Genomic DNA, 23,995 nt, shown 5'->3' on the forward strand with positions numbered 1-23,995 from the left:
CCAAAGTATTGGAATCTCAGCTTCAGCATCAGCCCTTCGAAGGACTGATCTCCTTTAGAATGGACTGGTTGAATCTCCCTGGAGTCCAGGGGACTCTCAAGAGTCTTCTCCAACACCACAGTTCAAAAGCATCAATTATTCGGCACTCAGCTTTCTTCACAGTCCAACTCTCACATCCATACATGACCACTGGAAAAACCATAGCCTTGACTAGATGAACCTTTGTTGGCAAAGTAATGTCTCTGTTTTTGAATATGCTATCTAGGTTGGTCATAACTTTCCTTCCAAGGAGTAAGCATCTTTTAATTTCATGGCGGCAATCACCATCTGCAGTGATTTTGGAGCCCCCCAAAATAAAGTCTGACACTGTTTCCACTGTTTCCCCATCTATTTCCCATGAAGTGATGGGACCAGATGCCATGATCTTCGTTTTCTGAATGTTGAGCTTTAAGCCAACTTTTTCACTCTCCTCTTTCACTTTCATCAAGAGGCTCTTGAGTTCCTCTTCACTTTCTGCCATAAGGGTGGTGTCATCGGCATATCTGAGGTTATTGATATTTCTTCCAGCAATCTTGATTCCAGCTTGTGCTTCTTCCAGCCCAGCTTTTCTCATGATGTACTCTGCATATAAGTTAAATAAGCAGGGTGACAATATATAGCCTTGACATACTCCTTTTCCTATTTGGAACCAGTCTGTTGTTCCATGTCCAGTTCTAACTGTTGCTTCCTGACCTGCATATAGGTTTCTCAAGAGGCAGGTCAGGTGGTCTGGTATTCCCATTTCTTTCAGAATTTTCCACAGTTTATTGTGATCCTCACAGTCAAAGGCTTTGGTATAATCAATAAAGCAGAAATAGATGTTTTTCTGGAACTCTCTTGCTTTTTCGATGATCCAGCAGATGTTGGCAATCTGGTTCTCTGGCAACCAGCATCTCTGGTTCCTCCACCTTTTCTAAAACCAGCTTGAACATCTGGAAGTTCACGGTTCATGTATTGCTGAAGCCTGGCTTGGAGAATTTTGAGCATTACTTTACTAGTGTGTGAGATGAGTGCAATTGTGCAGCAGTTTGAGCATTCTTTGGCATTGCCTTTCTTTGGGATTGGAATGAAAACTGACCTTTTCCTGTCCTGTGGCCACTGCTGAGTTTTCCAAATTTGCTGGCATATTGAGTGCAGCACTTTCACAGCATCATCTTTCAGGATTTGAAATAGCTCAACTGGAGTTCCATCACCTCCACTAGCTTTGTTTGTAGTGATGCTTTCTAAGGCCCACTTGACTTCACTTTCCAGGATGTCTGGCTCTAGGTGAGTGATCACACCATCGTGATTGTCTGGGTCGTGAAGCTCTTTTTTGTACAGTTCTTCTGTTTGTACAGTTCTTCTGTGTATTCAGGGCTTCCCTGGTGGCTCAGAGGTTAAAGCGTCTGCCTGGAATGCAGGAGACTGGGGTTCGATGCCTGGGTTGGGAAGATCCCCTGGAGAAGGGAATGGCAACCCACTCCAGTACTCTTGCCTGGAGAATCCCATGGAGGGAGGAGCCTGGTAGGCGACAGTCCACAGGGTCACAAAGAGTCGGACATGACTGAGCAACTTCACTTCACTTCTGTGTATTCTTGCCACCTCTTCTTAGTATCTTCTGCTTCTGTTAGGTCCATACCATTTCTGTCCTTTATCGAGCCCATCTTTGCATGAAATATCCCCTTAGTATTTCTGATTTTCTTGAAGAGATCTCTAGTCTTTTCCCATTCTGTTGTTTTCCTCTATTTCTTTGCATTGATCGCTGAGGAAGGCTTTCTTATCTCTCCTTGCTGTTCTTTGGAACTGTGCTTTCAGATGCTTATATCTTTCCTTTTCTCCTTTGTTTTTCACTTCTCTTCTTTTCACAGCTATTTGTAAGACCTCCCCAGACAGCCATTTTGCTTTTTTTGCATTTCTTTTCCATGGGGATGGTCTTGATCCCTGTCTCCTGTACAATGTCACGAACCTCCGTCCATAGTTCATCAGGCACTCTGTCTATCAGATCTAGTCCCTTAAATCTATTTATCACTTCCACTGTATAATCATAAGGGATTTGATTTAGGTCATACTTGAATGGTCTAGTGATTTTCCCTACTTCCTTCAATTTAAGTCTGAATTTGGCAATAAGAAGTTCATGACCTGAGCCACAGTCAGCTCCCAGTCTTGTTTTTGCTGACTGTATAGAGCTTCTCCATCTTTGGCTGCAAAGAATATAATCAATCTGATTCCGGTGTTGACCATCTGGTGATGTCCATGTGTAGAGTCTTCTCTTGTGTTGTTGGAAGAGGGTGTTTGTTATGACCAGTGCGTTCTCTTGGCAAAACTCTATTAGCCTTTGCCCTGCTTCATTCCATACTCCAAGGCCAAATTTTCCTGTTACTCCAAGTGTTTCTTGACTTCCTACTTTTGCATTCCAGTCCCCTATAATGAAAAGGACATCTTTTTTGGGTGTTAGTTCTAAAAGGTCTTGTAGGTCTTCATAGAACCGTTCAACTTCAGCTTCTTCAGCGTTACTGGTTGGGGCATAGACTTGGATTACTGTGATATTGAATGGTTTACCTTGGAAATGAACAGAGATCATTCTGTCATTTTTGAGATTGCATCCAAGTACTGCATTTTGGACTCTTGTTGACCATGATGGCTACTCCATTTCTTCTGAGGAATTCCTGCCCGCAGTAGTAGATATAATGGTCATCTGAGTTAAATTTGCCCATTCCAGTCCATTTTAGTTCACTGATTCCTAGAATGTCGACATTCACTCTTGCCATCTCCCATTTGACCACTTCCAATTTGCCTTGATTCATGGACCCGACATTCCAGGTTCCTATGCAATATTGCTCTTTACAGCATTGGATCTTGCTTCTATCACCAGTCACATCCACAACTGGGTATTGTTTTTGCTTTGGCTCCATCCCTTCATTCTTTCTGGAGTTATTTCTCCACTGATCTCCAGTAGCATATTGGGCCCCTACTGACTCGGGGAGTTCCCCTTTCAGTATCCTATCATTTTGCCTTTTCATACTGTTCATGGGGTTCTCAAGGGAAGAATACTGAGGTGGTTTGCCATTCCCTTCTCCAATGGACCACATTCTGTCAGCCCTCTCCACCATGGCCCACCCGTCTTGGGTGGCCCCACACAGCGTGGCTTAGTTTCATTGAGTTAGACAAGGCTGTGGTCCATGTGATCAGTATTAGTTGATACCAAAGAACTAATCTTATTAATTTTTATTAGAGTATGATGATAGCACTATGTAAGAACACGTTCATAATATTGAGAGATATTTACAGAACAATATGTGGGTGAAATGATATGTCTAGATTGCTTTAGAACAATTCAGAAAATACAAAAATGATATACAAGGAGGTAATTAAAGCACACGTGTCCAAAGATTGATGAGTAGGAATCTGAGTGAAGGTATAGGGGGATTCGTTTTACTACTCAATCTATGTGTATGTTTAAATTTCAAAATACATTTTACAAGAACTAGTTAGCAAAAAAAAATTAATAATGACATAGATAATATCAAACTCTCTACCCAATCTACAAAAAATCTTGTTGCCTTTAATTTGAAAATCCATCCACAATACATCAATTCTTATCACTTCCATTGCTGCCTCCCTGAATGAAGCCACCTTCATCTCTCAGCAGAACTATTACAGGAGCCTTTTAAGCATCCTCCCTACATCCACAGTTTCTGTGTGGTGCCTACATTCCTCTTGAAATTCAGAACCACATTTTCAATAAATAAGTTATAATTCACATATTATTCTGCTGCTCAAAATCCTCTGATTTCTCATCTCTTGAAAAATAAAAGTCAAATCCCTTACCTTGTCTTTGAAGCACCTCAGTGAACTTTTTAAAAAATATTTTATTTATGTATTTATTTATGGCTGTGCTGGGTCTTGCCACACAAAGGCTTTTTCTAGCTGTGGTGACTGGGAGGAGGGTTACCCTCTAGTTGTCAGGTGACGGCTTCTCCATTGCAGTGGTTTCTCTTGCTGCAGATCATGTGCTCTGAGAGGGCACCTGGGCTTTAGTGGTTGCAGAACACAAGCTTAGCTGCCCTGCAGCCTGTGGAATCTTCCTGGACCAAGGATTGAACCCACGTCCCCTGCATTGGTAGGCAGATTCTTAACCACTGAGCCACCAGAGAAGTCCTCAGTGGATTTGTTTTCATGCATGCTCTTTGAACTCATCTCCTACATTCTCCACTTTCATTCACTCTGCTTCAGCCGCAATAACCTCCCTGTTATCACTCAGAAAAAAAAAAGGAATAGAAGCCTTTGAATTTGTTCTTTCTTCCCTTTACATGGAAAACTCTTAGCCCAGGGGGCCACACAGCTCCTTTCCTCAATCTCTGCTCACGTGTCACATGAGCAGAGAAACTTTCCTTGACACCCATAGGAACTAGCACCGTCCCACCAACACCACGCATGCTCTGTTCCCTTTCACCTGCTCTTTCTTCCTGTCCTTCATCATTATTGGACATGGTATGTGTTTTCTTTGTCTCCTCTGGCTAGACTGCAAGTTCCTTGGGAGCAGGGTCACCTTTGGGTTTCCTGTGGAATCCCCAGCAGCTCGGATACTGTATGGCTCACAGCAGGCTACGAAATACATGTTCATTATGAAAAATGAGTCAGTTGGGTCACAGTACTACCTTTAATTGTGAATATAGAAATTCGGCTTAGGCCCATGAACGAAAGGATTCTGTATCCCTCTCACCCTAAAATAGTGTTACCCACCCAGTGGCAGGATGGAGAAGCCATGACTAATTGAATTCATTCACCTATTGCATGGCAACAAGATTAGGATACAGAGTAGACAAGATCTCAAATTAAGGACGGGCAGGCCCCAGGGGACTCCCCACTGGGTCCAGCCATTCTACAGGCAGATGATTCACTCCTCCTCAGGCAAGGAGGAGTGAAGCTGGGGGTGGGGAACTCCCGTGTTTTCTTCCTAATATAGTCAGGAGGGCCAAGTTCCCTTTTGTGGGCCAAGAGAGAAATACTGGGAAAGGGAAAGAACATTTCCTACCACAATGAAGATAATAGTTATGACTATAATAATAAAGAAGACAATGACGAGCCTTTTTCCATCCCCAATTCCCTCTGAAGCCTATCAGAAACAAATTACATTGTGATCTGAAAACCTCTTGTTCCGTGATCCTTAGTTTTATAATTTTGTTTATTCTCTTTCTATGTGCATGAATTATGGAATAACATATTCTTTGATATCCCAAATAAGGTAAAATAAATATACTCATTCACCGAAAAAACAAAACAAATTAGATTATGGGAATGTTTTTTCTTCTCCACCCACCATAGTTTCCATCACTGGTACTCTAAGCCCAGGAACTCTGCCCACCCACCAACAGATATGCATGCAAAGAGGATTGGGTGTGTTGTATGAAGGGAGATGATGATCATTTCTGAGAAGGATATGGCTGTATGTTAGGTAGGACAGTGATGGTTAGAATTTGTGCTAACTACACACGAGAATTTTCTACCAAGCCTGATAAACATTGGAAGTGAAAGTGAAAGTCAGTAAGTTGTGTCCGACTCTTTGCAACCCCACGGACTGTAACCTGCCAGGCTCCTTCGTCCATGGAATTCTGTAGGCAAGAATACTGGAGTGAGTAGCCGTTTCCTTCTCCAGGGGGTCTTCCCAACCCAGAGATTGAACCAAGGACTCCTGTATTGCAGGCAGACTCTTTACCATCTGAGCCACCAGGGAAGCCCGTATCGCTTACTAACTGTACAACCTTACACAAGTTATTAACAAGTTATTAAAGTATTATTCTTTATCTGTCTTAGCGTTAAAACAGATAAAGAAGAATACCCCCTTCATAAAGTTGTTCTAAGGAATATATATCTTTGTATAATATATTTATATGACACCTAGAAAAGAGTCTGGCACTTGTAAAGTATGTACATGTGCATATATTATCAATTTAAAGATTTCTACAATCCAAATTTAAATGATGTTTTATGAGTTTCTAGGAGATGTGATTGTATATTTGCTTGACAAATAATGAAATAGTTTTCCTTGGAGCAATGATAAAGAGAAATAGTGTGTTACAATGATTAATACAGGAGCTCTGGTGTAACCAATGGAAAGTGGTGGTGCTCTTATATTTTATTCCTCCATTAACAAATAAAATGTATTCAGTCCACTTAATTCTTTGGTGAGTATTCAGTGGTGAAAGAATGAGACTCATGTAGTAGCACAAGATTTCATTAAAGATTAGTTTTACACTGTCTTTTAATGAAGACATTAGGTAAGACATTGGCAAAAGAGGAGATATAAGACAGTAGGTAGAATCAAATGCATAAGTTCCATCTGAAATTGAGCTATTTGCAAAGATACTTAATTTTTGCAATTTGTTAAAAAAAAAAAAAAAAGAACGAGACATTAGGTGCTGGATATTACTCATTAGCTCTAGAATTCTAGCCTAGGATTCATCTTATTCAACATTTGCCATTAATGATTTGGATCGAGACTAAGATGGCATGCATGCCTAATTTGCCAGTACCACAAAGAATGGAAAGATAATGAATAGCATTGATAGTCAACTAGAGAACTAAAAAAGCAGGACAGCCTGCAATGTTGGACTAAATCAAAACTAGCTATAATAAGAGATGAATGTAGAATGATGTAAGTAGCAAATCACCCTATAGTGGTTAATCATTCATCTAGGCCCTTTGTTAGGAGATATAGATACAAAAAAATGAAAAATATTTTATCCCAGTTCCTCATAATACTCAGTTTAACTGAGGAATGTGTGTGCTTAGTCACTCAGTTGAGTCCAACTCTTTGCAACCCCATGGACAGTAGCCCATGGGATCCATGGGCTATAGCCATGGAACCTACAGGTTCCTCTTTCCATGGAATTTTCCAGGCAAGAATACTGGAATGGGTTGCCATTTCCTCCTCCAATAGCTGAAGAGAGAGAATCATAAAAAGTGCAGTGACAGGTGTATTCACACAAGAACAGAGAAGTAACATCTAATTCATCCAATGGGGAAAGTGAAAGTTGCACAGTCATGTCCAGCTGTTTGCAACCCCATGGACTATATAGTCTATGGAATGCTCCAGGCCAGAATACTGCAATATGTTCCTTTCTCCAGGGAGTTTTCCCAACCTAGAGATCGAACCCAGGTCTCCCACATTGTAGGCGGATTCGTTACCAGCTGAGCCACCAGGCAAGCCCATCCAATGGCGAGTGAAGGGATTAAGGAAGGTGTTCCAGTGAAATAGGCTCTCAAGCTAAGCAGGGGTTTTTTCCAGCCAAAGGACACAATCTGACAGAGACATGCATTGAAAACCAATATGGTGTATGCAGAAAAATTTAGGAACTAAAATGCAGTGCAGGAAATGAGAGATGATACTGGAGAAGTAGAGTGACCCATGGGGACACTATGTCACGTAAAGGAACAGGATTTCGTCACTTAAGCATGAACAGCTGAAGCAGAAATTCAGCCAGGAAGCAGCAAGTTCAGACTTGCATTTCACATGATCATTCAGGAAGCAACATGGAGGGTGATTGTGATGGGCAAAAAAGGAGAAAAAGACAAAGAGGAGAAAACTAGAGCCCAGACCCAGGTGAGAGGAGCCAAAGATTTTATCAACAGTCTAGTGTTACTGTGGGTACTCCAGGTTTTAAGAGCCATTAAGAGGAACAGAAATCCATAGATAAACTGGAAAAGATGGTTAGAGAGACAGGGAGAAAATTTTAAGGATCTTGGGCCATGAAAGCCATGGAAACAGAGTTACAAGAAGGAAGAGTGATTTATGTATCCAATATAACATATAAGATAAGGACTTTAAAATGACCTTCAAATTTCACAATCAGACCAATTGTTAGACTTAATAGGAACAATTTCGGTAGAGTGGTTGAGAGGGAAGACAAATTAAAGTATATTTTTAAAAATAAATGATAAGTGAGTAAGTATAGCATGCACTTTTTTAAAGACATTGGTAATAAAAGAAAGGAAAGAGATAAGGTAGTTGCTATAAGACAGATTGTTTCATTTATAATGGAAGAGATTTGAAACAGTTTAGAAGTAAAAGTGGCAAAGCCAGAAAGAGAGAGAAAAAAAAAAAAAAAGAATTAAAGCAAGCTCCCAGAGAGAAAGAAAAGAGTGAATTACATGGGTGGAGAGGTTAGTTTTTATTAAACAAGAGGATCAACTTAGCCTATAAAAATAGGGAGGAGATGAGGGTAAGGTGAAGCTAGGCCAATGGGTATAGAGAAAGTATAAGGTGACCAATTTTCTCAATTATATGCTACTGTTGTGATGGTAGTTACATAAGTCCTACATTTCTTGTTTTAAACTCCTACTATAGAATTCAGAAGTCTTAACTTGACAACATAAAATGAGAAAGATCTTAGGAGCCAACAAGATGATAAAAGTCTTTGCAAAATATAGTCCTTATATACTTCCAGAAAGATGGACATTCCGATCACATTCCAATTATTATGTTCAATTTTCAAGGGCTACATTTTAAAAAGGCCCTGTGAAATATCGTCATAGTCGCAAGAAAATGTTAAGGAATATGACCCCATAAACCCACTTAACAAAAAACACTTAAAGGACTTTTGATGATTTTACTCTAATGTGTCTTAGAGAAGGTCTTTTGCATCGAGATTACTTCTAGTGGTGAGAATACCATAGGGTATACAGGAATAGAAATATAATGTTGTACACATGAGGTGTATATAATGATATAAACAAATGTTGCCTCAATAAAAAAAAATCTAAATTTTTTTAAAAAGGTGGTCAATATTGTTTACCCTAAGAAAGAAAAATTGAGAGATGATGCTGTTGTAGAGTAAAGGGAATATATTTGCTCTAAAGGGTTCTATGGGGGCTGAGTTTGGATGTGACAAAGAGGTAGGTTTTATTTTAATGGAAGGAAGCACTCATGAAAGCCACACAGCTCTCCATGACGGAGAGTATATGAGGTTAGATGGCCAAAAAAAGCAGGAAGGTTGTAACAGGGACCCCTGCAAGGGGAGAAAGTTGGATATCTCCCAACTCTGAATTTCCATAATTCTATTTTTGAACATCATTCACTCATCCTTGAGAAGTTATGGGATGAGATATGGAGCATGTCAGTCTTGGTATCTGGTGGGACAGAAAAGCAGATAAAACTGGAATGTTTAAGGTCTACACAATAGGGATTTGGCAAAGAATTTTACTTTTTTTTTTTTAACTGCGTGAGCAAGTAATTTACTATTTTAGAGCAATGAACTTCAGAGAATTTCAACCTGTGGTAAGGATGTTTGAGGACGATGACTGGAACTTTGTCAAGACCTGGAAATTTACAAACTGTTAAAAAAAAAGTGCATGAAGGTGGAGGTGTGGGAGCAGGAGAGGGGTGTGCAGATGTGTAGAGATGGAGAGAGAAGCGTGAAAAAATAAGCACATATCTAATCCAGCATCCAAACCACCAAGTTTACTGCAGAGGAAAGGATAAAGAAAAAAAGGAAGTTGATGGACTATAAAAGGACCTTGGGCAGCCAGATAAAAAGGTCATAGATCCAACAGTCCTACGGGAGAGGAGCTGAGTTGCCTGTGGATGTTTTCCTTCACTCAGTGAGATGATTCCCTGCAGCTAATTCAAAAGCATGGAGCCTAGCTTGAGTGAAAAAGGGAATTGTATAGGGCCATAAGGGTGTCCTAAGAAGTAGGACTTTGGGAAAGAGCTTGGGAAGGAACTAGGACCAGGAATTAGAGTAAGTCAAGAATTTGCATGTCTTAAAAGTCGCCAGGTGAGGTCCACATGGCAGAACCAAGGACCTCGCTTTGATAGCCGCTGCTTCAAGTTTGTGAAGCGTCTTTACAGGGATTATGTTATTTAATCCTTGCCATAACTCTGTGGAGGAGGTCTCATTATCCTCATTTTGGGGGAAAGGAAGCAAAGGAATAAAGAATTTCAACACCCAAGCTCTTACAGCTTCTAACCAGCAGAAAGACAGAAATCTGGTTCTTATATTGCCAAATTCCATTTTTTTCTCTCTACCCCTTAGCTATTTGGTGGGGTTAATGGCCAATATCTACCAGAACGTGGTGAAAATAGTTAATAGCACATTACTAATTCCACTTGTTCAATAATAACACAGCTGATGGAAATGTTGTTATACTTTTTAGGGACAATGGCTGTTATATTTTTATACTGCTAAGAGTGGGATTCAATGCTAATTTCCTTATTAGTTTCACATGCTTTTATATCAGAACACAAGCGCTACAAACCTAAAGAGAGCACTGGGACAGCTACGTTAATAGACGAAGTAAATTCCCTGTAGTTTTGCTGGCTTCTTTCTCCTTTCAGCGACTTTTTCCCTCTATCTTGTACCAGCAACCGTAATTATGTTAGAAAGGCATTAATGTCAATGAAAATAATCAGTAATCAGTCAATAAAAAGAATAAAAAAGAGTTTTATTTGAGCCAAACTGAAGACTATAGCCCAGCAGTCATGAAACTGCTCCCAAGAAGCCTCGTTTTCAGCACAGTTTTTTATCTTGTCAGAACAAACTTTAAACAAGTCAGGGATACATATCTTCAAGATTTCCCAAAAAAAAAAAAAACCCCAACATGTCCACAGTGGGTCAGTATGACCTTCGTGCCTGGAAGGGAAGGATCAAGCATTGGTGTCCGGGGAAGGGGAACATTTAATCCTTCATTTTAACATGGACATGCTTTACTTCAGGTCGATGTGTCATTTTCCTTAGTAATTAAAGCAGATGTGCAGTATCTGTTTGATGGGCAAGAAAATAGGTTGTTTTAGTTAGCATGAAATTCAACTTAACTCTTGTATAAGTCAAAATGACTTCTCCATACCTCAATTCATGAAAATTTCTCTTTTTGCTAAGTCGCTTCAGTCGTGTCTGACTTGTGCAACCCCATAGACAGCTGCCCACCAGGCTCCCCGTCCCTGGGATTCTCCAGGCAAAAACACTGGAGTGGGTGCCATTTCCCTCTCCAATGTATGAAAGTGAAAAGTGAAAGTGAAGTCGCTCAGTCGTGTCCGACTCGTAGCAACCCCATGGACTCAGCCCACCAAGTTCCTCCGTCCATGGGATTTTCCAGGCAAGAGTACTGGAGTGGGGTGCCATTGCCTTCTCCGTTTCTCTTTTTAGTTGCTCTCAATTAAAATAAGTTTCTGTGTGGAAGTTTCCTTTGCAAAGCCAACTTCTTTATTCTGGTCCTTCATAAGTTTCCGGAAACCATTATCAAAAAGTGGTCAAGATATTCAGGCTATTTTTCAAGATTATTTATTTTCTAATTTAAGGTTGGGCCTGATTTTTAGTAATCTGAAAAAAAAAAAAAAGATACATATTTGAACTATATAACCACATAGTTTAAGAACAGCAAACATCGTCTTTCTGGAAACTTGCAAATCATTACTAAAGGGGTAGGATGGGTAAGAAGAGCTGATAGAGGGGTCTTCAGACCCTAATTTCTAGAATGTCCAGTTTCAGCTTCAATTTTTTAAATTTAAAGATAATTTGATGAACGTATATGGAATCTAGAAAGATGGTACTGATAAACCTATTTGCAGGGGAGCAATGGAGACCAAAGACATAGAGAACAAACTCGCGGACACAGTATGGGAGGGAGAGAGCATCACAAATTCAGAGAGTAGAATGGAAACATATACATTACCCTATGTAAAATGATAGCCAGTGGGGATTTGTGTGTGACACAGGGCGCTCAGCCCAGTGCTCTGTTAAACCTAGAGGGGTGGGATGGGGTGGGAGATGGGAGGGAGGTTCAAGAGGGAGGGACATATGTATCCCTGTGGCTAATTCGTGTTGACGTACGGCAGAAACTAGTGCAATATTGTAAAGCAAGTATCTTCCAATGGGAAAAAAAAAGAAAAAAATGATAATTTAGTGAAGGATAAAACTTCCCAGGTGGCGCTTGTGGTAAAAAAAACCCACCTGCCAACGCAGGAGACATAAGAGACACAGATTCGATCCCCGGGTCTGGAAGATCCCCTGGAGGAGGACACAGCAACCCACTCCAGTATTCTTGCTTGGAGAATCCCATGGACAGAAGAGCCTGGTGGGCTACAGTCCACGGGGTCATGAAGAGTCGGACACAACTGAAGCAACTTAGCACGCAAAACTGCACTACCAAGCAACTTTCATAAAAACAAACACAATTCTTTAAGGACACGTAGAATGTGAACAGTCATAAGAAACAACTAAAGCCAGTAAGTTCAGAGGAGTTTCTAGCCTTGTAAAAGTTGCGTTTATGAAGGCTGGTTCTGCCACTTTTCATTCAGTAAGCATTTATTTGGTATGTATTTTGTGTGAGACAGTTTGCCAGCATTGAATCACCATACCAGAGCAAGCAGGACCAAGGTCCACATCAAGGCCGTGGATAAAAAGCAGATTATGCTGCCAGACTCTGCAGCTTGAATCTGTACTGCCCATGGGACTTGAACTCCTACATGGCCCAAAGAGTTTGGACATTTCAAGCCCAGAATTGGAGTAAACATCAGCATGAAACTGTTATCTTCTCCAGAGTTCCAGAAAGGTATGTATGACATTGTCATGCATGGGATGCCCACATAGCACTGTCATGCCATATCTGCACACAGACCATAGCCTACCATGCCAAAATGTAAGAATATCAGAAGGAGAAACTGCAAGAGAAATTATACCCAAGGGATTTCAGGATAGAGCAAACAGAATGCAGTCTTAGAAATAGTATGTTTAATTATTCAAGGGATAAAGGAAGAGAAAATAAGGCAAAAAAGAGTAAATGATTATTTTTAAAAAGTAAAAAGCAGATTTTAAACATCTAAATAGAAATTCTTTAAATAAAAAATTGAACTAAGCACAGCTAAAGAGAGAATACAAATATATCTGAGAAAATCACCCAGAATACAGGTGAAATATTTAACTGAAAATTTAAGGGATGAGAAAATACTATTGAAAATTTAGAGACAGGAAGTATGGAATGAGAGGTTCTAACATATGCTTTAATAGGTATTCCAGGAGAAACTAGTACAGGAAATGGCAGAAAACGATATTTTATTTTAAGTGATGCCTACTTCAATATATCCATGAGCATCTAATTCAAAGTGATAGCTTAACATCAAATATAATCAATAAAGGTAAGTTCCTCCATCAGTGCATAATAGTGCAAGTGCAGAGCGGGAAGGATAACCAGATTCTTCACCTGGTCCTAAAAGTTGCCAGAGAGAATGGACAGATGGCCAACTGAGGGATGACAGTCAGAGGGACACCAGCTTTCTCACTGTCAACAACCAGAGTCTCCCTTCAGCTAAATCATCATTTAGGAATGAAGACAAAAATTGTAACTTTTCTCAGATGTACAAAATGTAAACATCTTTACTCCTCGCAGGCCCTCATGAAAGTACAGAAGGACACACATCAGCAAGAAAGAAAATGAACCCCAGGAGTAAAGGTACCAAAAGCAATTATGAGGAAATCAATCTAAAGAAAATATGTGGACAATTAACATTATACAAGTAATGTTATACAAGTATCGTAGCAACAGTGTGAGAACAGTTTCATACTGTATTATAATTTCATTCTGTAGTACAATTATCTTTAGCAGTCTTCTTTCAAAAACTATGATAATAACAGCAGTTAATAGTTATAGATATTTGTCATGTTTCAGGTGCTATACTAAGATTTTTATGGACTATCTCATTTATTCCCCACAACAATCTTGCAATACTTATCTGCTTGTTCCCATTTTACAGATGTCAAAACTGAGGCATAGAGTAGTAATTTTTTCCAAAGTCATCCAGAAACAAACAATGGAAATGGATTTGTGTTGACCTAGGATGTCATTTAGCATTAAAGTGTCAAAACCCAATTTCCTCATCTGTGTGAAGAAGAGGTGGATATTTGCTCTGACCATATTACAAGGTTACATGAAGATGAAATAATGCTATTATCTATTCAAGTGTTTTAGAAATTGTAAGTGCATGTGTGCTCAGTTCTGTCTGACTCTTTCCAAACCCATGGACTGTAGCCCACCAGGATCCTCTGTCCATGGAATTTTCCAGGCAAGAATACTGGAGTGTGTTGCCATTTCCTCCTCCAGGGTATCTTCCCATCCCAGGGATTGAACCTGAGTCTCCTACATTGGTAGATGGATTCTTTACCACTGCATCACATAGAAATTGTAAAGTACTTTACAATTTGAAATTATAATAAAAATAAAATGGGATATGTGTATCAAATTAAAAAGTAATAATAATTAGGCCACGTAGATAATAGCATTTTAAAATCATCCATTCAAAATATTTCTTTAGAGCTTCAGTCAGTAGGCATAATCTGGAAATAGAAAAGATAGTGTTTCATGTATTTGTTTGCTTACTTGCTTGTTTCTAACCCATCTTGATCCAGAAAAGATTTTCAGGCAGCTAACAAAGGTATACAAAATTATACAGAAAAAGGTATACAAAAAAATTTAATATATAAGGATTCATCTAATTTTTCATTTTAAAAATATACCCCAGATTTAATTTCTAAATATACACACCCTTTTCGAGAATAACTTGTTATTAATTTAAAATGTAACTGTACTCCACATATCCTCTGTTACCACCCCCATCCCAATAGACACGTGGAACAAATTTAAGCAGCAGGAAAAGTTCATATTGTCTCTTTTAAAAAATGAAAATTGTTCGTTTTCATACTGCTTTGGTATGGTTCAAGTTAATGATGTGCTAATGTGATATTAAAGTAGTAACTCCTGCAGTTCTAACAGCCTAACTGGGCCACTGACATCACAACAGCATAACTAAAATGTTGGATTTTACTCCATTTCCATAAGTGAATGGAATCTGAGACTACTTGCATGTTAATCGCCGCAGTTTAGTAGGTCCCTTATTTATTTTGGATAAGCATTTCATTGGCAAATAAAGAATTAAGTGAGAAAACGAGCCAGAATTCGATAGACACTGGTGAAGAGTGATTTCTTTTGGCTCCCATAATAAATAGGGACTTTTTAAGCCTATAGAAAATGAGAACAGATGTGAATAATGACACAATTTGTTACTTATGAAAGCAAGGTTTTTCTGAAGATTTGGGAATTATCATGAGAACTATTCATTGAAGCTCAAAAAAATCCATAAATATTAATATCAGGATGGAAATGTTTGCACTATAATTTGAAACATAAAGACTATTTACCCATCGTGCCTTTGAAAAATTCAGATTGCCCTGAATCCTTAGGAACTCTATGTCATCAGATGATTCAGAGAGGGTCTCTGAAATATTTAGAATTCTCAAGCAGATTAGGAAAAACACACTCTTGGTAAAGGAAAGTGTGTACATTGTTCTGTCTGTATCTTCCCTGGCTTTTATGACTTATAAAAAGAGGACTGAACATGGTATCAAGAAAACTGGGCTTGCATATTGGTCTTGCCACTTAATAGCCAATGTGATTTCAGATCTCTTTAAAGATGCAGTTACATTTTCTACATCTGTAAAATGACCATAATGGCCCCTCCTATAAAGGGTAATTTGAAGATAAAGTGAGAGTAGAGTTCAGTTCAGTCACTTGGTCACGTCTGACTCTTTGCAACCCCATGGACTGCAGCACCCCAGGCTTCCCTGTCCATCACCAACTCCCGGGGCTTGCTCAAACTCATGTTCATTGTGTTGGTGATGCCATCCAACCATCTCATCCTCTGTCATCCCCTTCTCCTCCTGCCTTCAATCTTTCCCAGCATCAAGGTCTTTTCCAATGAGTCGCTTCTTTGCATCAGGTGGCCAAAGTATTGGAGTTTCAGCTTCAACATCAGTCCTTCCAATGAATATTCAGGACTGATTTCCTTTAGGATAGACTGGTTGGATCTCCTTGCAATCCAAGAGACTCTCAAGAGTCTTCTCCAACACCACAGTTCAAAAGCATCAATTCTTCAGCATTCCGCTTACTTTAGAGTCCAACTCTCACATCCATACATGACTACTGGAAAAACCATAGCCTTGACTAGACGGACCTTTGTTGTCAAAGTAATGTCTCTGCTTTTTAATATGCTGTCTAGGTTTGTCATAGCTTTTCTTCCAAAGAGCAAGTGTCTTTTAATTTCATGGCTGCAGTGACCATCTGCAGTGATTGTGGAGCCCAAGAAAATAAAGTCTCTTACTGTTTCCATTGTTTCCCCATCTATTTGCCACAAAGTGATGGGGCCAGATGCCATGATCTTAGTTTTCTGAATGCTGAGTTTTAAGCCAACTTTTTCACTCTCTAGTATCCAGTTAATTAAATCTGATTAGAATTGAGGATATTCCACAAAAACTTTAATAATTGACCTTATTCACTCTGGGAATTCTGCTTTGACCTGTAGGGAGTTGATGACATCTTTCTGGTGGAAATCAAGTGACAGGTCAAAAACATATACACTGTCTCCACTTCGCCAGTTATGATAGCTATGGTTGTACAGGACTGATTGGAGATATGAAAGTGAAGTTAAAGTGTTAGTTGGGTCCGACTCTTTGTGACCTCACAGACTGTAGCCCACCAGGCTCTTCTGTCCATGCAAGTCTCCAGTCAAGAATACTGGAGTGGTTAGCCATTTCTTTCTCCAGGGGATCTCCCCAACCTAGGTCTCCTACAAACCAGGTCTCCCACATTGCAGGCAGATTCTTTACTGTCTGAGTCACCAAGTCAAGCTCTTAAGCCATATTGGTTCTTTCTTTTAATGAGTTTTGAGCAATGGTCACTAAGCATATTTAATTGTTCAAATAGACTGCATCATTCTATCATTCTTGTCATAAAGAATACTGTCTGGGCTCTTTCTGAGAGAGACACAATAAACTATCGGTTTAATAAAAAAATCATCAAGCCATTACACTGTAGAAACATCCACAGAGCAGAAAGACCTGTCCAGAGCATCTTGGCAATCATCTATTCCCAGGCTCTGCTGAGTCCAAGACATCATAGGAGGTGCTTGAGCAGCCCTGGGAGGTGGTGAGAGGGGTGGTCGAGGGGTTGGCTCCTGCTCCACTTGCTAGATTTAACCCTACCAGCTCTGCTTTTATCATTTTCCAAACACTGACTTTTTGTTTAAGTTTTCATTTACACAAAGGGTTGGGTTACTATAAAAATGTTTAACCAGCTGATCTAGTTCAATTTTCTCATTTTAGAGATGAGGAAATTGAAGGCGGGAAAGATGACACAAATATCCCTCAAAAGTCAATCCTCCAATCAGGACCAGATAAAATTCATCCATATCCCCAATCTAGGTTATTTCCACCACACTGTCCTCACGATAAGATTTATCCCCATCCTCTATTGAATGTTGAGTTCTGTGCTAGTTATTCTACCTCTATTTACTAATGAATCCAGCAAAATCTCTAAATATTTTCATCATTTGAAGATGAGGCTCGAGAATATCAATTTCCCAAGCCTGCATTCAAATCCAGTCTAACTCCCAATCTTGTAAGTGTATTTGCTGAGTTTCACTAAACTTACAGGCTTTTTATCAAGCATCAAAACAACAGACCATTATAAAGCAACCCAGACGAACAAATACGTAAATGTTGGATATTTAATTGCCAATTTTTGGCTCTACTTTTTTTTTTTTTAAACTTTACAATATTGTATTAGTTTTGCCAAATATCGAAATGAATCCACCACAGGTATACATGTGTTCCCCATCCTGAACCCTCCTCCCTCCTCCCTCCCCATACCATCCCTCTGGGTCGTCCCAGTGCACCAGCCCCAAGCATCCAGTATCGTGCATCGAACCTGGACTGGCAACTCGTTTCATACATGATGTTATACATGTTTCAATGCCATTCTCCCGAATCTTCCCACCCTTTCCCTCTCCAACAGAGTCCATAAGACTTTCTATACATCAGTGTCTCTTTTGCTGTCTCATACACAGGATTATTGTTACCATCTTTCTAAATTCCATATATATGCGTTAGTATACTGTATTGGTGTTTTTCTTTATGTGTACTTTATGAAAATTGAGGTACAATGCATATGGATGTAGAAAGGCTAAATGAAACCTTATTTGAGAATTGCTCTTGCCTCTTTCTGGACTGAGATTATCAAAACACCTCTTATTTTATGTTGGTTCTTTAATTTATTAGAATAAGCATGTGGCTTTTCCATTCTTTTTTGTATCATATATCACGCATTTGCACATATTAATTTTTTTCCTCATTCAAAAAGTCTGCTGCTCATATTACAAATCAGATTTGTACATGCACTCATAAGAGGGGAATAATGCAAAGACGTTTTCCCCCTGGCATTGTCAATTTTTCAAGTTTCATGTTTAAAGCAGTTTCTTTGCCTTGTGTATTCTCTACCACAGCTAAGTAAGGCAGTTTTCAGTGCAATGAGAAGCCTGCGCCCAGCAACAAAGATCCAGCACAGTCAATAAATATATAAATAACTTATTTTAAAGAAGAGGCTAGAAGTCAAAGTTATTAAAAAAAAAAAAAAGAGCACAGAGGAATCTTAGGGCAGTGAAATTATTCTGTGTGATATTAAAATGGAAGATAGATCCAATGAACCCTGATGTAAACGATGGTTTTGGATAATTTTGATGGAGGTTTATCAGCTGTGACAAGTGCACGGCTCTGATTTGGTGTGTTTATAGTAGGAAAGGTTGTGCCTGTGTGGGAGGAAGGGCTATATGGGAACTCTGTGTACTTTCCACTCAATTTTGCTATAAACATAAAACTTTCCTGAAAAATAGAGTCTATTTAAAAAGGAGGAAAATGCAACACCTAGGCCCAGGAAATCTAGACAAACCTTATACAACCTCAAAATATATTATTAAAATGGAACACCAAATTTGAGAAAATGGATAATTACCTGAACAAAAACCATGCAGCCAGGATTGTGTAAAATATGCTTGGAGAGTAGTAAGAGGCAGGAAGTGGGAACGTCTCACCATTCCAGACTGCTGGAAACACCTGAAAAGCAGGCAAATTAGACCAAATGTGTGGTGTCCCAATTAGATGTAGAAATTTGCAGTATCAGCTAAGGAGCTCAAACTTAGAGAAAGCAATAAAAATTCTGTGTGGGAGAGTGAGATGGGGAAGGCTGTCCTTTAAGAAAACGTGTTTGGCGGCCTGAGTGAGACAGAATGAAGGTAGGAGAAACCAGAACCAAGGAAATGAAATATTAAGTTATTATAATAGCCTAGGAGTAAGGGGGTTGGGAACTAAATTGGGATACTAGCGTTGCAAATGAGGGAAGAAAGGAACCATTGGAGAGATACTGTAGGCAGCGAATTTACAAGACTGGTTGACTGATTTGATAAGAGTTAAGAAGGGAAAAGAGAAATCAAATATGCATGTCTTCATGCTGGGATAATAGTGCTACAGCCTTCTCACCACTGTCTTTAATCCCTCCCTTGCCCAGAGTTTTCTCCTCTGCCTTTAAACTCGCCCAAGCTTGAATTAGCATAAACGTTTGGAAAAGGTAAAAAACATTTATCCTCAAAATGTTCTTGAGGTAAACCATTTCTGAAATATGAACCTGTTTGCCAGCCAAAACTCAATTTACATTCAAACTGTGGTTTAAACACTCGGTCCAAACATGACAGATGTTGGAATCAATTGGTTTGCAAGTCTTTTTTTTTTTTTTGTCAGCTTCAATAAACAAAATCTTCTGAAATTATCATCTGTCAAGTATATTTACCAAATCTATGCAATGCATATGGACTTCTATAAAGTTCATTGAAAATTAAACTCTTGGCCTTTAGGAGTTAAAAAGAAAGGTAATTTTTTAAAGGGGGAGGTTTTAAAATTGGCAAGAATAGACCAAAAGCAAAGCAAAACAAAACAATTAAACAAACAAGAATACCCTATACAGACCAAAAAAAGAATTTTCTCTTGTCACTACCTCTCTAAAAATTTTCCCAAGTTTTTTGCCTAAGGTTCCAAAAGAAATTTAAGATTGTAATCCTAAAATCATGTAGCTTTTTAAAATCAGATCCTATAAATTACATAGAAAAGCTTGACTTTTATATAATATTGTATTCTAATTCAATGATTTAAAGTACCTATTTTCATAGTATCCCTAGATTAGATAACTCTAATGCGCTAGAATCTGCTAAAGGTAATACTGTAAAGTGAAATGAATCTGACACTATTTCTATAGATTAGAATAAACAACAGGGCTTTCCAGGTTTTGCTAGCGGTAAAGAAAGACAGTGCTAAGTTGTCTCCAACTCTTGCAATCCCATGAACTGTAGCCTACCAGGAACCTGCCTGCCAATGAAGGAGATTCAAGAGATGCTGGTTCAATCCCTGGGTCAGGAAGATCCCCTGGAGGAGGACACGGCAACCCACTCCAGTATTCTTGCCTTGAGAATCCCATGGACAGCGGAGCCTGGTGTTACAGTCCATAGGTCGCAAAGAGTTGGACACGACTGAAGAGACTTAGCATGCTTGTGTGCATAATAAATGATAAATACTTATTGATTCTTACCTTGATAAAGATAATGAGAATAACAACAGGCTAATTCCAATAAGGGCTTCCCTGGTGACTCAGTGGTAAAGAATCCACCTGCCAAGCAGGAGACTCAGGTTCAATCCCTGGATCAGGAAGATCTGGAAAACAAAATGGCAACCACTCCAGTATCCTTATCTGGGAAATCCCATGGACAGAGGAGCTTGGTGGGCTACAGTCCACAGGGTCTCAAAAAGTTGGACATGACTTAGCAACTGAGCACACACACAAATATGATAAATACAAAAAGAATTGAGAGAGAAAACTCAGCCACAAAGCCACCTAACCTCCCCTGCTACTTACTCATCTATAAACCTAGGGTCTTAATAGAACCTAGTTTAAAGGTTTGTGGGGATTAAATAAAATAATATGTGCAAAGTACATAACATGGCATCTAGCATATAATAAATATTCAATAAATATTATCTAATATTATAATATTAAATATTAGATAATACTATGACAAATCTAGACAGCATATTAAAAAACAGAGATATTACTTTGCTGACAAAGGTCCATTATAGTCAAAGCTATGGTTTTTCCTGGTGGGTCAGATGGTAAGGAATCTGCCTGCAATGCAGGAGACCCAGGTCAATCCCTGGGAGGGGAAGATCCTCTGGAGATGGGAATAGCAACCCACACCAATATTCTTGCCTGGAGAATTCCATGGACACAGGAGCCTGGTGGGCTATAATCCATGGGGTTGCAAAGAGTCGGACACAAATGAGTTACTAAGCACACACGTGGTTTTTCCAGAAGTCATGTACAGATGTGAGAGTTGGACCATAAAGAAGGCTGAGCACTGAAGAACTGATGCTTTCAAATGGTGGTGCTGGAGAAGACTCTTAAGATTCCCTTGGACTGCAAGGAGATCAAGCCAGTCAATCCTAAAGGAAATCAACCCTGAATATTCATTGGAGGGACTGATGCAGAAGCTCCAATACTGATGGAAAAATTGACTCATCGGAAAAGACCCTGACTGGGAAAGATTGAGGGCAAGAGGAGAAGGGGGTGACAGAGGATAAAATGGCTGGATGGCATCTCTGACTCAATGGGCATGAGTTTGAGCAAACTCTGGGCGATAGTGAAGGACAGGGAAGTCTGGTATGCTGCAGTTCATGGGGTTGCAAAGAGTTGGACATAACTACAACAAATATCAATGTTAACATATCCTTTAGTTTACCTAGTTATGTTTATTTTTTATTAATATCTCTTCATGTTAACTACCTATTGGGATCTTAGCATTTTAATTTAGATTTAGTATATTCTTTTTGTTTTAAAATATTAACCCTTGGTTATATTTACTGCAAATCTATTACCAATATTTTGTTTTGTTTTTAAACACAAGTTTTTTTTCTTTTAGTAGAATTACTTCTCTTAATATTTTCTTCTTGATATTTACCATTGCTTTTAAATGTAGAAAGTCTTCACTATTCCAGAATTACATGATAACATATTTCTTTGAAGTTTTTCTTTTTTGTGATAATAAGTGAACATTTTACATTTAACTCTTTAATATAGCTGGAATTGGGGGAAGGGAATAAAATGGGGACCAAATGTTAACATTTCATCAAACATTGGTGACAATAAAAGCCTCATATGGTGAAAAGTCTTTTCCTTCACTATTGTTTTATATTACAGGCATGCCTCAGAGATATTGCAGGTTCGGTTCCATAAAACCACAATAATGTGAATATCACAATAGAGCAAGTCACATGAACGTTTTGATTTCCCAGTGCACATAAAAGTTATGTATATACTGTACTGTAGAGAGAAGGCAATGGCAACCCACTCCAGTATTCTTGCCTGGAAAATCCCATAGATGGAGGAGCCTGGTAGGCTGTAGTCCATGGGGTCATGAAGAGTCGGACACCACTGAGCGACTTCATTTTCACTTTTCACTTTCATGCATTGGAGAAGGAAATGGCAACCCACTCCAGTGTTCTTGCCTGGAGAATCCTAGGGATGGTGGAGCCTGGTGGGCTGCCATCTATGGGGTCGCACAGAGCTGGACACGACTGAAGCGACTTAGCAGCAGCAGTCTATTAAGTATACAAAGCATTATGTCTTTAAAACACATACCTTTATGTATTTTTATTATAATTAATGTGCATACCTTAATTTTAAAATATTTTACTGCTAAAAAAATGCTAACCATCATTTGAGCCTTCAGTGAGCCATAGTAGAAACGTTAAAGATCACTGATCACAAAGCACCATCCCATATACAATAATGATGGAAAAGCTTGATCAGAGAAGAGGAAGCTGAAACCTCACTGTTGGCTCTGGTGGTGGTTCTCTATCTTGAGTGCACATTAAAATGACTTGGAAGATAAAGAAACAAATCTGGAGGCCTGGATCCCACTAGGCATAAATATTTTAAAATATTTCTAGGTATATGGCAGTTCCTATGAAATTAAAAGACACTTACTCCTTGGAAGGAAAATTATGACCAACCTAGACAGCATATTAAAAAACAGAGACATTACTTTGCCAACAAAGGTCCGTCTAGTCAAGGCATGGTTTTTCCAGGAGTCATGTATGGATGTAAGGGTTGGACTGTAAAGAAAGCTGTAGGCTGCCAGACTCCTCTGCTCATGGGATTCTTCAGGCAAGAATGCTGGAGTGGGTTGCTATGCCCTTCTCCAGAGGATCTTCCTGACCCAGGGATCGAACCCAAGTCTCCCTCATTGCAGGCAGATTCTTTACCTGTGAGCCACCGAGGAAGCCCCAGAATTACCATATCATCCAACAATTCCACTCCTGAATATATGCTTCAAAGAATCTGAAGTAGACACTCAAACAGATATTTGTATATTCTATTTGTACCCTTCATAGTAGCATTATACACAGCCAAAAGATGAAAGCAATGCAAGTGTCATCCATATATATATATATATATATAGAGAGAGAGAGAGAGAGAGAGAGAGAGAGAGAGATAAAATTCAGCATTAGAAAGAAATGAAATTCTGAGACCTGCTAAAACATGGAGGAATCTTGAAGATTCTTTTTTTTTTTTCCTCAAACTAGTTGCTGAAGCCATTATTATTGTTGTTCTTTTTTTTTTTTTTTTTTTACTGATGTAAAGAAATAACACTGATGTGGAATATGTCTCACTAAATATCAATACCCTGTGCTACCTAAATCTCAGTTCTAAATGTCACAGGAAAGAAGGCCATGACAATTAGAAAAAGCAACACTGTTTTGTGTGCCACAGAGATTTAAAAATTCCTTCCACTGCATTCCTCAAAATCATATAATTTATTGACTATCCCTTTGTCCATGATTGAAGGATCTAAGGAAAGAAATTAATACCTTCATTAATAGACGAGGTCAAGGAGAGATATGTTCAGACTAATGAAATATTTTAATCAACTAAAGGTTGTCCCATTTATGCATGAAGTCACTATAAGGGCTGCAGGGACATGTGGAGGTCTCTTGAACATGAGAACAAATATTTCTTTCTTTTTTTTTTTTTCAGTATTGAAGATTCTTAAAAATAA

The 23,995-nt window shown here is 38.9% G+C and overlaps 2 long non-coding RNA genes across 2 annotated transcripts in view; one reads left to right on the forward strand and one right to left on the reverse strand.

Annotated features, from left to right (window-relative positions):
- The first annotated feature begins 7,216 nt into the window (after nt 1-7,216).
- LOC133247215 (uncharacterized) overlaps nt 7,217-23,995 on the forward strand; it is a 53,468-nt gene continuing 36,689 nt past the window's right edge. Inside the window, exons 1-3 of the long non-coding RNA XR_009736320.1 lie at nt 7,217-7,621; nt 12,350-12,567; nt 13,402-13,464. This is a non-coding gene — a long non-coding RNA (uncharacterized LOC133247215). The remainder of the gene's footprint in view (nt 7,622-12,349; nt 12,568-13,401; nt 13,465-23,995) is intronic.
- On the reverse strand, nt 10,431-23,100 carry LOC133247216 (uncharacterized). The gene is made up of 3 exons (XR_009736321.1): nt 20,473-23,100; nt 18,850-18,950; nt 10,431-10,777 (listed from the first exon to the last, which is right to left on the reverse strand). It is a non-coding gene; the product is annotated as an uncharacterized LOC133247216 (long non-coding RNA).

Source organism: Bos javanicus, chromosome 5 (assembly GCF_032452875.1).
Source record: "Bos javanicus breed banteng chromosome 5, ARS-OSU_banteng_1.0, whole genome shotgun sequence".
NCBI lineage: Eukaryota > Metazoa > Chordata > Mammalia > Artiodactyla > Bovidae > Bos > Bos javanicus.